General features: G+C 38.3%; 1 long non-coding RNA gene across 3 annotated transcripts in view; it reads right to left on the bottom strand.

The window, feature by feature from the left end:
* LOC103263756 overlaps positions 1–12,931 on the bottom strand; it is a 129,290-nt gene that overhangs the window by 86,438 nt on the left and 29,921 nt on the right. For 2 of the 3 annotated variants that reach the window (XR_002482162.1, XR_002482161.1), the window contains exon 2: positions 11,228–11,268. This is a non-coding gene — a long non-coding RNA (uncharacterized LOC103263756). Of the gene's footprint in view, positions 1–8,419; positions 8,532–11,227; positions 11,269–12,931 lie in introns of all 3 variants that reach the window. The other variant, XR_504517.2, reaches the window with a different exon arrangement.

Raw genomic sequence — 12,931 nt, 5'->3', positions numbered from 1 at the left:
GGCCTTCCTGAGGCAGAGAGAGAAACAGAGGCCACACTGGAACAAACATTTCATGAAATCATTCAAGAAAACTTCCCTCATCTCATCAAGGATGAAAAAATTCAAACAGATTCAGAGAACCCCTGCAAGACAACAAATGAGAAGACCAACCCCCAGACATATAATAATTCGCCTAAACAAAGTAGGTATAAAAGAAAAAATCCTAATGGCTGCAAGAGAAAAAGGTCATATTACGTACCAGGGAAGACCAATTAGAATAGCAGCAGATTTATCTACAGAAACCCTCCAGGCTAGGAGAGCTCGGAGCCCTATCTTCAAAGTTCTAAAAGATAAACAATTTCAACCAAGAATAACCTATTCAGCCAAGCTAAGCTTCATCAGTGAAGAAGAATTGAAATCTTTCCCAGATATCCAATCCCTAAGAAACTACGCTGCCACAAGACCACCTCTACAAGAAACACTTAAGAAAGTATTGAACACAGAAGAAAAGGAAAAAAGAACAACAATGTTCTTCACAAGAGTACAGGCAAAAGTATAAAAATACACATGATCCAACTCTAAAACCAAAAGAAAGAACACACAAACAGGAAGAACAACTCTGTAAGAACATTATGATAGGCATCAACTCTCACATTTCAACAATTAATGTGAATGTGAACGGACTAAATGCACCACTGAAAAGACATAGAATGGCAAAATGGATAAAATATCAACAGGTAATAATCTATTGCCTTGAAGAGACTCACCTCACTAGAAAGGACACTCACAGACTCAAAGTAAGAGGATGGGAAACAAATTTTCAGGCAAATGGAACATAAGAAAAAGGAGGAGTCGTGATCTTAATCTCAGAAAAATACCCTTTAAGCTATCAAAAATTTAAAAAGATACAGAAGGCCACTACATAATGATAAAATGTTCAATCCATCAACAAGAAATATCCATCCTAAACATATATGCACCCAACACAGGAGCACCAACTTTCATAAAGCAGCTCCTAGGTAAACTAAAAACAGATATCGACTCTAATACCATCATAGTTGGGGACTTCAATACCCCACTCACAACCCTAGGCAGATCATCAGGACAAAAAACCAGCAATGAGATCCGGAACCTCAATGTGACTCTTGATCAAATGGACTTAATTGATACCTACAGAACACTCCATCCAAAGACAACAGAATACACATTCTACTCATCACCACATGGAACGTACTCTAAGATCGAACACATACTTGGCCATAAATCAAGCATGAGCAAACTTAAAAGGACTGAAATTTTACCATGCACCTTCTCGGACCACAGTGGAATAAAAATAAACATTAACACCAACAAGGTCCTCCCAAAACCCACAAAGACATGGACACTAAACAGCATGATGCTAAACAACTCCTGTGTCAATGATGAAATAAAACAGAGATTAAAAGATACCTGGAAACAAATGAAAATGAGAAACATCTTACCAAAATCTCTGGGATGCCATGAAAGCTGTAGTAAGAGGGGAATTTATATCCCTACAAACGCACATGTAGAAAATGGAAGAATTACAAATCAACAGCCTAACAAACCACCTAAAAAAGCTGGAAAAGCAAGACCACAAAAACCCTAATTTCAGCAGAAGAATCCAGATCACCAAAATAAAAGCCCAAATCCAGGACAGAGAAGACAAAAAGATAATACAAAAAAATCAATGAAACAAAAAGCTGGTTCTTCGAAAGGATAAACAAGATCGATGGACCCCTAGCTAGACTGACCAAGAAAAAGAGAGAAAAAGCCCAAATAAACACAATCAGAAACACAAAAGATGAAGTCACATCTGATCCTGAAGAAATACAAAAGATCATTAGAGACTACTACGTACACTTGTATGGAAACAAACTTGAAAACCTTTCGGAAATGGACGACTTTCTATCATCACACAACCTGCCTAGGTTGAAACAGAAGAAATTGAGACCCTAAATAGACCAATAACAATGAAGGAAATTGACTATGTAATAAGAAAACTACCTACAAAAAAAAGCCCTGGACCAGATGGCTTTCCAGCAGAATTCTACAAGACATTTAAGGAGGAGCTTATACCAATCCTACTGAAGGTATTCCAGGTGATTGAGAAAGATGGAACTCTCCCCAAATCATTTTACAAAGCTAACATTACATTGATACCCAAGCCAAGTAAAGACCCAACAAAGAAAGAGAATTACAGGCCAATATCTTTGATGAACATAGATGCTAAAATTCTCAAAAAGATCCTAGCGAACCGGATTCAACAACACATCTCAAAAATCATCCATCATGACCAAGTAGGCTTCATCCCTGGGATGCAAGGCCGGTTCAACATTCATAAAACCATAAATGTAATTAAATACATCAACAGATATCAAAACAAAAACCACATGATTATATCATTAGATGCAGAAAAAGCTTTTGATAAAATCCAGCACCTCTTCTTGATAAAAACCCTCGAACAGCTAGCCATACGGGGAACATACCTCAAAATAGTAAAAGCCATCTACGAGAAACCCATAGCCAGCATACTCCTAAATGGACAAAAACTGAAACCATATCCCCTGAAAACTGGAACAAGACAAGGATGCTGCCGGGCTCAGTGCCTCAGCCTGTAATCCCGCGCCTTTGGGAGGCTGAGGTGAGTGGATTGCCTGAGCACGCAGGTTCAAGACCCACCTGGGCAACTTGGAGAGACCTCCTCTCTACAATAAATCAAAATGAGCCGGGCGTGGTAGCGCACGCCTGTAGTTCCTGCTACTTGGAAGGCTGAGGTGGAAGGATCGCTGGAACCCAGCAGGTCGAGGCTGCGGTGGCCAGGAGCAGCCACTGCACTCCAGTCTGGGCGACAGAGTGAGACTCCAACTCAAAAAAAAAAAAAAAAACAAGACAAGGATGCCCACTGTCACCCCTCCTGTTCAATACAGTATTGGAAGTGCTGGTTAGAGCATTCAGAGAAGAGAAGGCAATCAGGGGTATCCAAAAAGGAAAAGAGGAAGTCAAGCTATCTCTCTTTGCAGATGACATGATCATGTACCTTGAAAACCCAAAAGAATCTGTCAAAAACCTCCTTATACTGATAAAGGACTTTGGCAAAGTCTCAGGATATAAAATAAATGTGCAGAAGACAATCACATTTCTTTACACCAATAATAAACAAACAGAAACCCAAATAAAAAACGTAATTCCATTCACAATAGTCACAAAAAAAATGAAATACCTTGGCATCTTCCTAACCAGAAATGTGAAAGATCTTTACAATGAAAACTACAAAACACTGCTCAAAGAAATCAAAGATGACACAAACAAGTGGAAAAATATCCCATGCTCGTGGATTGGAAGAATCAACATTGTGAAGATGTCCATCTTACCTAAGGCAATCTACAGATTTAATGCAATACCCATCAAATTACCAGCAACATTCTTCTCAGACCTAGAAAAGACAATACAGGATTTCATATGGAAACACAAACGTCCAAGAATAGCCAGAACAATCCTCAGCAAAAAAGCAAAGCAGGTGGTATCACATTACCAGACTTCAAACTTTACTATAAAGCTACAATAATCAAAACAGCCTGGTATTGGTACAGGAACAGGCATACAGATCGATGGAATAGAATTGAGATTCCAGAAGCAAAACCTCAATTTCTCAACCAACTCATCTTCGACAAAGCCTCCACCACCTACCACTGGGGAGAGGAGAACCTATTCAGTAAATGGTGCTGGGAAAACTGGTTGACCACATGCAGAAGATTGAAACAGGATCCCTATCTATCCCCATACACAAAAATTAACTCTAAATGGATCAGAGACCTAAATGTAAAACCTCAAACCATAAGAACCTTAGAAAATGAAGGACATACCCTCATGGAAATTGGAACTGGCATCCAGTTCCTGAACAAAACCCAAAACCCACAGGCCATAAGAGATAAGATAGACAAGTGGAACCTCATTAAACCGACAAGCTTCTGCAAAGCCAAAGAAACCATAAAGAGAGCAGGGAGACAGCCCACAGACTGGGAAAAAGTATTTGCCAACTCCAGGTCTGACAAAGGCTTAACTTCTTGGATCTACAAGGAACTCAAATGTGCTGAAAAGAAAAAAACAAACAACCCCATTATAAAATGGGCAAAAGATATGAACAGACACTTCTCAAAGGAAGACATCCGAGCAGCCAACAGACACATGAAAAAATGTTCAACCTCACTAATCATCAGGGAGATGCAAATCAAAATCACACTGAGATACCACCTAACTCCAGTCAGAATGGCAATTATCAATAACTCAAAAAATAACAGTTGCTGGAGAGGGTGTGGTGAAAAGGGAACACTTCTACACTGTTGGTGGGAGTGCAAACTAGTGCAACCTCTGTGGAAAGCAGTGTGGCGATTCCTAAAAGCTCTAAATATTGACCTCCCATATGACCCCGCAATCCCCCTACTGGGAATATACCCTGAAGAACCAAATCACTCTATAAAAAAGATACCTGCACATGTATGCTTATCGCAGCATTGTTCACAATAGCAAGAACCTGGAAGCAACCATGCTGTCCATCAAAAGAAGACTGGATTAAAAAAATGTGGTGCATATACATGATGGAATACTACGCAGCCATAAAAAAGAATAAAATCATGAATTTCGCAGCAACCTGGATGGAACTAGAGTCTATAATACTGAGTGATCTCTCACAGAAACAAAGATCTGAGTATCACATGTTCTCACTCATACAGTGGACCTTGAACATCCAATATAATACTATAAGAAAGTGACTGACAGTGGTGGGAAACTATTGGGGGAGGAGGGGAAGGGAGATGGGATTAACGGTAGTATATCTGTCTGGGGACGGGGAGACGCCTCTTATCAACAACGATGCCTGAACGAAGCATATTTGTATACCTAACCCTTAACTGTACCCCACAATATCATAATAAAAAATATTGATTAAAAATAAAATAAATAAAAATAAAAATAAATAAAATAAAGGTCTTTCACTTCTTGGTTAGAAAGATGCCAAGGTATTTCACTCTTTGGTAGCACAATGGGATTGTGCTTTTTATTGGGTTTCTATTTACCATTGGTGTACAGGAATGCCACTGTCTTTTGCACATTGATTTTATATCCTGAGACTTTGCCAAAGTTTTTAGCAGTGCAAGGAGGTTTTTGACAGATTCTCCTGGGTTTTCAATGTATAGAATCATGTCATCCACAAAGGGGGATAACTTAACTTCTTCTCTTCCTACTAGGATGCCCTGATTTTCTTCTCTTGTCTGATTGCTCTAGTTAGGACTTGTTGAGCAGGAGGGGTGAGAGTTGGCATCCTTGTCTTTTTCCCAGTTTTCAGGAAGAATGGCTCCAATTTCCGTCTGTTTAGCAGTATGTTGGCTGTGAGTTTCTCGTAGATGGCTCTTACTATTTTGGAGTATGTGACACCTATGCCTAGATGTTTGAGGGTTTTTATCAAGAAGCGGTGCTGGATTTTATCTAAAGCCTTTTCCATGTCCAATGACATAATCACGTGGTTTTTCTCTTTACATGTGTTGATGTACTTAATTATGTTTATGGTCTTGCAGATGTTGAACCAGCGCTGTATCCCAGGGATGAAGCCTACTTGGGTCATGGTGAGTGATGAAATGTACATTTTTAAGATTATGTGTTTTGTCTATCAAACTGAAAAAGACCTCTGAAAATAATAATATTCTGAGTTGTCTAGAATTTGTGTCAGGTGGCATACTTCATAATTTGCTGATATTTATCTCTGGTTGGTGGCACTGAAAGTTATTTACTTTCTTCTTTTGGGGGTATTTATGTTTTTTAAATATGTCATAAAAATATGCACTTATTTTTAAATAAGAAAAAATTAATCAGGGATTAATAGACAAAGCATCAGAAAATTTTATATTGATCAAACAAAATTCTCAGGGGAAAAAAAGTAAAATCAGCATTTAACCTGGAGACGCTAAATGTCAAAGAATGCCTTGCACGATAATAAGCCTGCAACTCAAGTTAATGAGGAGCTGACAGTTTTTACTTCCTCCATCAGACTGTTGTCTCCTTATGAAAGATACACAAAGGCATGCAGTTTTATTTGGCAAGGACTCTAAATGCCAATTACTCATTTTATTTCAAAATAAAACTGAAGGGTTAAAAAGAGTACTAACTGGTTATAGTAAAACACATAAAAGATTAGAAAATTCATTTGGAATTTTCTTTTTTAGAAAGATCTCTTTCTGGATAATAATTTTAAGAGACCAGACTCTGCCCAAAGAAACACATTATATACATGTATTTATTGTTTACAAAAACAAGGCAAGCACATGTTGAATCCTGGAAAAAAATCTTATAGACAACCCATGCAGTCATCATTGGAACAAGTAGTTTATAGTATCAAAAAAAGGGAATATTTGCTAAATTTACAAAAGATGATTTATCACATTTTGACAAATTCTAGTAAGTCATAAATAAAAAATCAGTTGCTGCAAGGTGAATATAAACAGATTCACAAAAAAGTAATAGACATACTTTATTAAGGTACAATGCCTTTCACCATCCAGATGGCTATAAGGTTTAAATAAGGTGAAGTTATATGGAAAGCCTTTTGTAGACTTTAAAGTTTTACGATAGTCTTAACATACTTAACTCTTGTCTTCAAACAAACTTTTTAAAAAACTTTTCAACACAGTATATTTCTAAACAATTGTAAGCTTTTCTATTCTCAAATTCTCTAAGAAAGGAGTTTCTAATTATTTTTCTGTGTAGTTCTGCTTGAATAAATACAACTTTTAGCTTCTACGATTCTATTAACTTGCAGGAAAACTGTAACTCTGATTTTACTGCTAAGAAATATTTTGACATAAACCTTTTCCCAATTAAAACTTGGTTCATCAACCAAGTTCAACTAACTTATTATTAGTTAAACAGTTAATTTAACTAACAGTAAGATCATGACAGTCTGCCCCAGACGGTCCCCCAAAAGGGCTAACTCCATGTTCTCTCTACCATGCATCTATTTGGTAGAAAACTCCTCTTCTTTTTATTTATATTCTCAGATACCTTATTTAAAGTAGGCTTAATTAATTTTTAAAATAGGAAAAAGTAGAAAGTCTTGACATCTATGTATTTTTACTTCTTGTCTAATACCTAATATTCAAAATATCAGGTTTCAATTTATACAAAATACTTATTTCTCACTATGTATCTAACATGCAGGGAGAGAAAATAATATCTTTATTAACTAATACTACTAAAATTATCATGAATGCTAAAAATAATAGTATTTATTAAAAATATTAACATTTATTAACATAAATTGATTAAAAAATGAAATTTTTAAAACTGCATGTAATGCTTATTTTTTTATAATTCAGCAAATTTTCAACACATCTTGACTTATTTTCATTGTGTTATTTCTTTGATGACATTCCCCAGGTCAACAGAAAACAGTATTGGACAAAAAGCTTGGCAACTCTGGTTTTAGAGGCTACCTTTTGAATCTGGCAAGGTTACTATAATCAAACACTAGTATGGCAGCTGTTGATAAAAATCACCTTAGCTAGATATCTTTTACCGAACTTTTACATTAAATTTAATAATTATCAGTTTCCTAACCATTAAATTGAATTTTAAAAATATATGCATATACCTATAATAAGACTTATGACATCTAAGTGTCTGAATGTGTTTGAGTATAAAATATATACGCCTCCCATGTCTGTTTTCTTTGGGCAGGATAGGTCCTCAATTTTTTAAAAAGAAATACCTACACAGGTCACACCACTGCGATACAAGGAGTTTTTGTTTTTAGACTAGAGTGAAGTGGCACAATCACAGACCTCTGCAGAACACAAGGGTTTCTGTGGTGCTTTGGGTCAAGCCAGGTTTTCCTCACAGCACCCTCTTCTTCACAGGTTGATGGCAGTGTCTTGGACCCCTGTCCCCCAGCAGTGCTCAGCCCAATGTAAGGCTTCTGCCTCAGTTTCTTGGAACCCAGGCTATCTGCACACACATTCTTCTATTTCCTACCTTTCTTTACAAAAATCAAGCATGTCTACTAAAATTATCCCAGCTACACCCAGCAACAGGAATACTGAAGTAAATTTTAAAAGACACAGAAATTCAAAATGAAGGAGTCTGGGGAGTAGCATGTAAGAGTATAGTGACAATGGGGTCAAGGTTTTAGAACTGGTTGCCACATTTACCAGTATGCTATTTAATAATAAAATTTTTTAAAAAAAGAAACTGTCCAGACAAGCCTGGTCAGAATCTTACATATATATACCACACAAAGGATAACACAAGTAGGTGTGGTGGTTTCAGCATAACAAATAAATACTTAATAGAAGTGGAAGTCATGGGAGATAGATTTCAGATCAATATAAGGAAAAACTAAGGATTAGAGCTGTACGAAAAAGGAATGGGTTACCTTATGAGGTAGTGGGCTCCCTGTCATTAGAAGTATTCAAGAATGCTGCATATCATATCCCCCTCTTGGAGATTCACAATGCACATTAGCATATTAAAGGTTCTGAGAAGTCCTGCAGTAAAGAAACCTGTTTAACTTTATTTAATGCAGCATTTCCCAAATTATTTGACCACAGAACCCTTTTCCCACCCGCCCCACCTCAATATTTATTCAGTTTCTATGGAACTAGAACTCCTCAGAATATGTTTTAGAAAATAATAAGCTGTATTTTTAAAAATGAATTATTCAATATGTATCTGAATAACAACCTGTCAAAGATATAGAAGAAATTGTCACATGGGGTAAAATGTTGGAAGAAAAGACCCTTAAGGTCCCTTCTCTACGATTCTATCACATATGTAAATAATGGGCTATAGGATCTTGATTTATTCTAAAAGGTTTCATGAGTGAAAGACAAGTAGAATGTAAAGGTAGTAAGATGCAAGGTTAAGCAGTTCAAATGCCTCCCTTCCATGTTCAAAGCCCAGTCCCTAAAAGGAAGAGGGAGACCACAAAGACCATAAAATATCAAAAAGAAGCTTTAGCCAAATATCACTGTAACTACTCCACCCACTAAGTTAATTACTATTTGAGAGAATTAAAAAAGAAAAAAGGAGTAGCCTTGCATGAGGGAACTACCCTATTCTAGCTATCTTGTTTGAGTTTCATTTTTGTTATAATATACACTCTCCAAAGAAAGTTATTATTTGTTCAATGGCTAGTCACTGGAGTGACCTGTGCAATCCGTGATCTTGAATTAGACATTAAAGAAATGATTAAGTATGATGCTTTATAAGCCATTAAAAATCTATTAAAGTAGGTATTAGGGGAAAAAAAGGGTGGCTTATATGCCTCATACTATTATCTCCCCCTCCCCCCGCCTCTCTCTCTCTCTATCTCTCTCTCTCTCTGTTTGCCTGAGCCCGCGGGTTCGAGACCCACCTGGGCAGAAAGACCTCATCTCTACAATAAATCAAAAAAATCAGCCGGGCGTGGTAGCGCATGCCTGTAATTCCGGCTACCCAGAAGGCTGAGGCGGAAGGACTGCCGGAGCCCAGCAGGTCGAGGCTGCGGTGGCCAGGAGTGGCCACTGCACTCCAGTCTGGACGACAGAGTGAAACTCCAACTCAAAAAAAAAAAAGAATTATACAAGCCGGGCTCGGTGGCTCAGCCTGTAATCCCGCGTCATTGGGAGGCTTAGGTGAGTGGATTGCCTGAGCCCGCGGGTCCAAGACTCGACTGGGCAGGCGAGACCTCATCTCTACAATAAATTTTTTAAAAAATTAATAAGCTGGGTGTGGTAGCGCATGCCTGTAATTCCGGCTACTTGGAAGGCTGAGGTGGAAGGATAACCTGAGCACAGCAGGTCGAGGCTGTGGTGGCTGGGAGTGGCCACTGCATTCCAGTCTGGGCGACAAAGTGAGACTCCAACTCAAAAAAAAAAAAAAAAAGAATTATACAAGCCAGGCTCTGTGGCTCAGCCTGTAATCCCGCGCCTCGGGAGGCTGAGGTGAGTGGACTGCCTGAGCCCACGGGTTCTAGACCCGCCTGGACAACTTGGTGAGACCTCATCTCTACAATAAATCAAAAAATTAGCCGGGTATGGTAGGGCATGCCTGTAGTTCCAGCTACTTGGAAGGCTGAGGAGGAAGGATCGCCGGAGCCCAGCAGGTCGAGGCTGCAGTGGCTACTGCACTCCAGTCTTGGCGACAGAGTGAGACTCCAACTCAAAAAAAAAAAAAAAAAGAATTATACAAAACAAGGCAGGGTACCATGGCTCACACCTGTAATCCCAGCACTTTGGGAGGCCAAGGCAGGAGGACTGCTTGAGCCCATGAGTTCAAGATCAGCTTAAGCAACATAGCAAGACCTTATCTCTATAAAGAATTTTTTAAAAATTAGCCGGGCATTATGGTACATGCCTGTAGTCCCCACTACTTCGGAGGCTGAGGGGGAAGGATCACTTGAGCCCAGAAGGTCAAGGCTATAGTGAGCCATGATCATGCCACTGCACTCCAGCATGGGTGACAAAGTAAAACCCTGATTCAAAACAAAAAAAGAATTACATCAAACAATACACTAAAAGTCTAGTATTAGACATGAGGCCATCTAATAGTAAGTTTAAGACTAGAAACACTTAACAGTCCCAAAGTTCAAAGTCAAGGTTCTCACAGTTACACTAACCTAGCCATTTTACACATATGCTAAGGCCATCAAATATAACAGCATATTAAGTAATACAAAACCCAATGAGAATCTTAACCTTTTAAAAATAATTTATGTTTTGCTTTGTTGGGGTTTGTTTGCTTTGTTTTGTTTTAAAAGATGAGGTCTCATATGTTGCCCAGGCTGGACTTGAACTCCTGGGCTCAAGCAATCCTCCCACCTCAGCCTCCTGAGTAGCTGGGACTATAGGCGTGCACCATCGTGCACAGCTGGGAATCTTAACTTTTGAATTTCCTCACGTTTCAATTCTTAGCCCTAGCCGTTGCATTAGGGACATTTTGGTAAAGAAGATCTTTACATTTACATTTACATTAGGTTGTTGAAGGGAGGAGCATGCAAGCCTAACTGTATTATTAGACACAAAAATTCATTTGTGATATAGCTATGTGAAATTATACAAAAATTCATTTCCACTCAGTACAAACAGCAAAACCTCATTTCTGACAGACAGATTTTTGTAACAACAACAACAAAAATCACAATATTTGGATTATTATCCAGCTAACATCAGACATACTATGTCTGCCTAATAAAAGTACTCACCAATTTTGGGGAAACTTGTTCTCCTTCAGCTGTCTAGCCCCCTATAACAGAAAAAGGGGAAAATAGAATTAGACTCCAAACACAAGTTTATGTCATCGAAAGCTGAAGACACAAGATTTCTATCTGACTTTAAGCAGAAAAAAAACAAAACACACAGAAGTTTCCAAAGTTTTAAAACCCAAAAGAAAAAGAGAAAAAGTAATTTTTGTAGCAAAGAAAGAATCAATAGCAGTTAAATCACTATTTTTTCACAGTTTTTCAAGACAAGGAAAAGTAAGTAGTTGAAGGTTTTCCTTTCTTACGAGACACACAGAAATGAAATGCACCTTATCTAAATAACACACAACTACACCCTCATCCCCACAAGTGACTTCCACTGTTGGCTGCTTTTTAGTAACAAATTAAGCTAACATCCTCAGTGCTTAGTTTGGTCCACTTAAAAGGCATTTTTTTCAATTAATCTTGAAATGAATTTGTCCTGTGTAAGGCTTTAAAATCTGCAGCATTTTATAATAAAATACAGTTAGAATTTTAATCAAACTTTTCATTCACATACCTTTCAGTGATCTGTTTTATGCCACATGTCTAATCAGTGATAAAGCCAGAAAGAAAGCTAAGGTTTTGGGATCCCAATCCAATATTAGAAAACAAAAATTCAAACTTTTCCCTAGCCAGGCGGCGATGGCTCAAGTCTGTAATCCCTGCACTTTGGGAGGCTGAGGCAAGAAGATTGCCTGAGTCCAGAGGTTCGAGACCAGCCTGGGCAACTTGGTGAGACCTTATTTCTACAATAAATCAAAAAATTAGCCAGGCGTGGTGGCAGGTGCCTGTTGTTCCAACTACTTGGAAGGTTGAGGTGGAAGGATCGCCTGAGTCCAGCAGGTCAAGGCTGCGCACTCCAGTTTGGGCAACAGAATGAGACTCCAACTCAAAAAAAAATAACAACAAAAAAAAAACCCTTTCCCTTAATAGTTTCATATTAAATTATTTAAACTCCACCTGCCATGCTCTAAAACTATAAGTGTCTTCCTTATGCCTTAAATATAGTATGTCTGTTAACTGATATGACTCCAATAGTGTCTCATTTCCTCAGGGAATATTTCAAAAGATCTTCATGTCTCCCAAATTATAAATCTCTGTTTAATCACTTACAGACATACCAAATATACACTAAAATTAAAAGGGTCCTAGTTCATGTAGTTAGCATTTACTTCCAAAAGAAATTCAATTTACTATTCAGGTCTGCCTTTTCTTTAGCAGTCTTTTAAAAGTTCTCAGGTCCATCCAAATAACAATTTAATCACCAAGATTAGAATGACTCCCAACCAAAAGAAAAATCATGTAACAATCTACAGAACAATGCAGTTATTAAAAGTGGGGTTTTAGCCGGGCTCGGTGGCTCAGCCTGTAATCCCGCGCCTTTGGGAGGATGAGGTGAGTGGATTGCCTGAGCCCGCGGGTTCGAGACCCGCCTGGGCAGCGAGACCTCATCTCTGCAATAAATCAGAAAATCATCCAGGCGTGGTAGCGCATGCGTGTAATTCTGGGTACTTGGAAGGCTGAGGCAGAAGGATCGCGGAGCCCAGCAGGACGAGGCTGCAGATGGCCGGGAGTATGATGAGTCCTCTGCCTGTGAGCTTATTGATATACTCTATTCAGAGCTTTTTAAGGGTTCCTGACCCATGTGTAATATAATTTGTTTTT

This window comes from Carlito syrichta, unplaced genomic scaffold (assembly GCF_000164805.1).
Source record: "Carlito syrichta isolate Samal-C Ts95f unplaced genomic scaffold, Tarsius_syrichta-2.0.1 Scaffold305249, whole genome shotgun sequence".
In the NCBI taxonomy this organism is placed as follows: domain Eukaryota; kingdom Metazoa; phylum Chordata; class Mammalia; order Primates; family Tarsiidae; genus Carlito; species Carlito syrichta.
The sequence above is the reverse complement of the archived record's forward strand: the minus strand, read 5'-3'. Positions and strand labels throughout refer to the sequence as shown.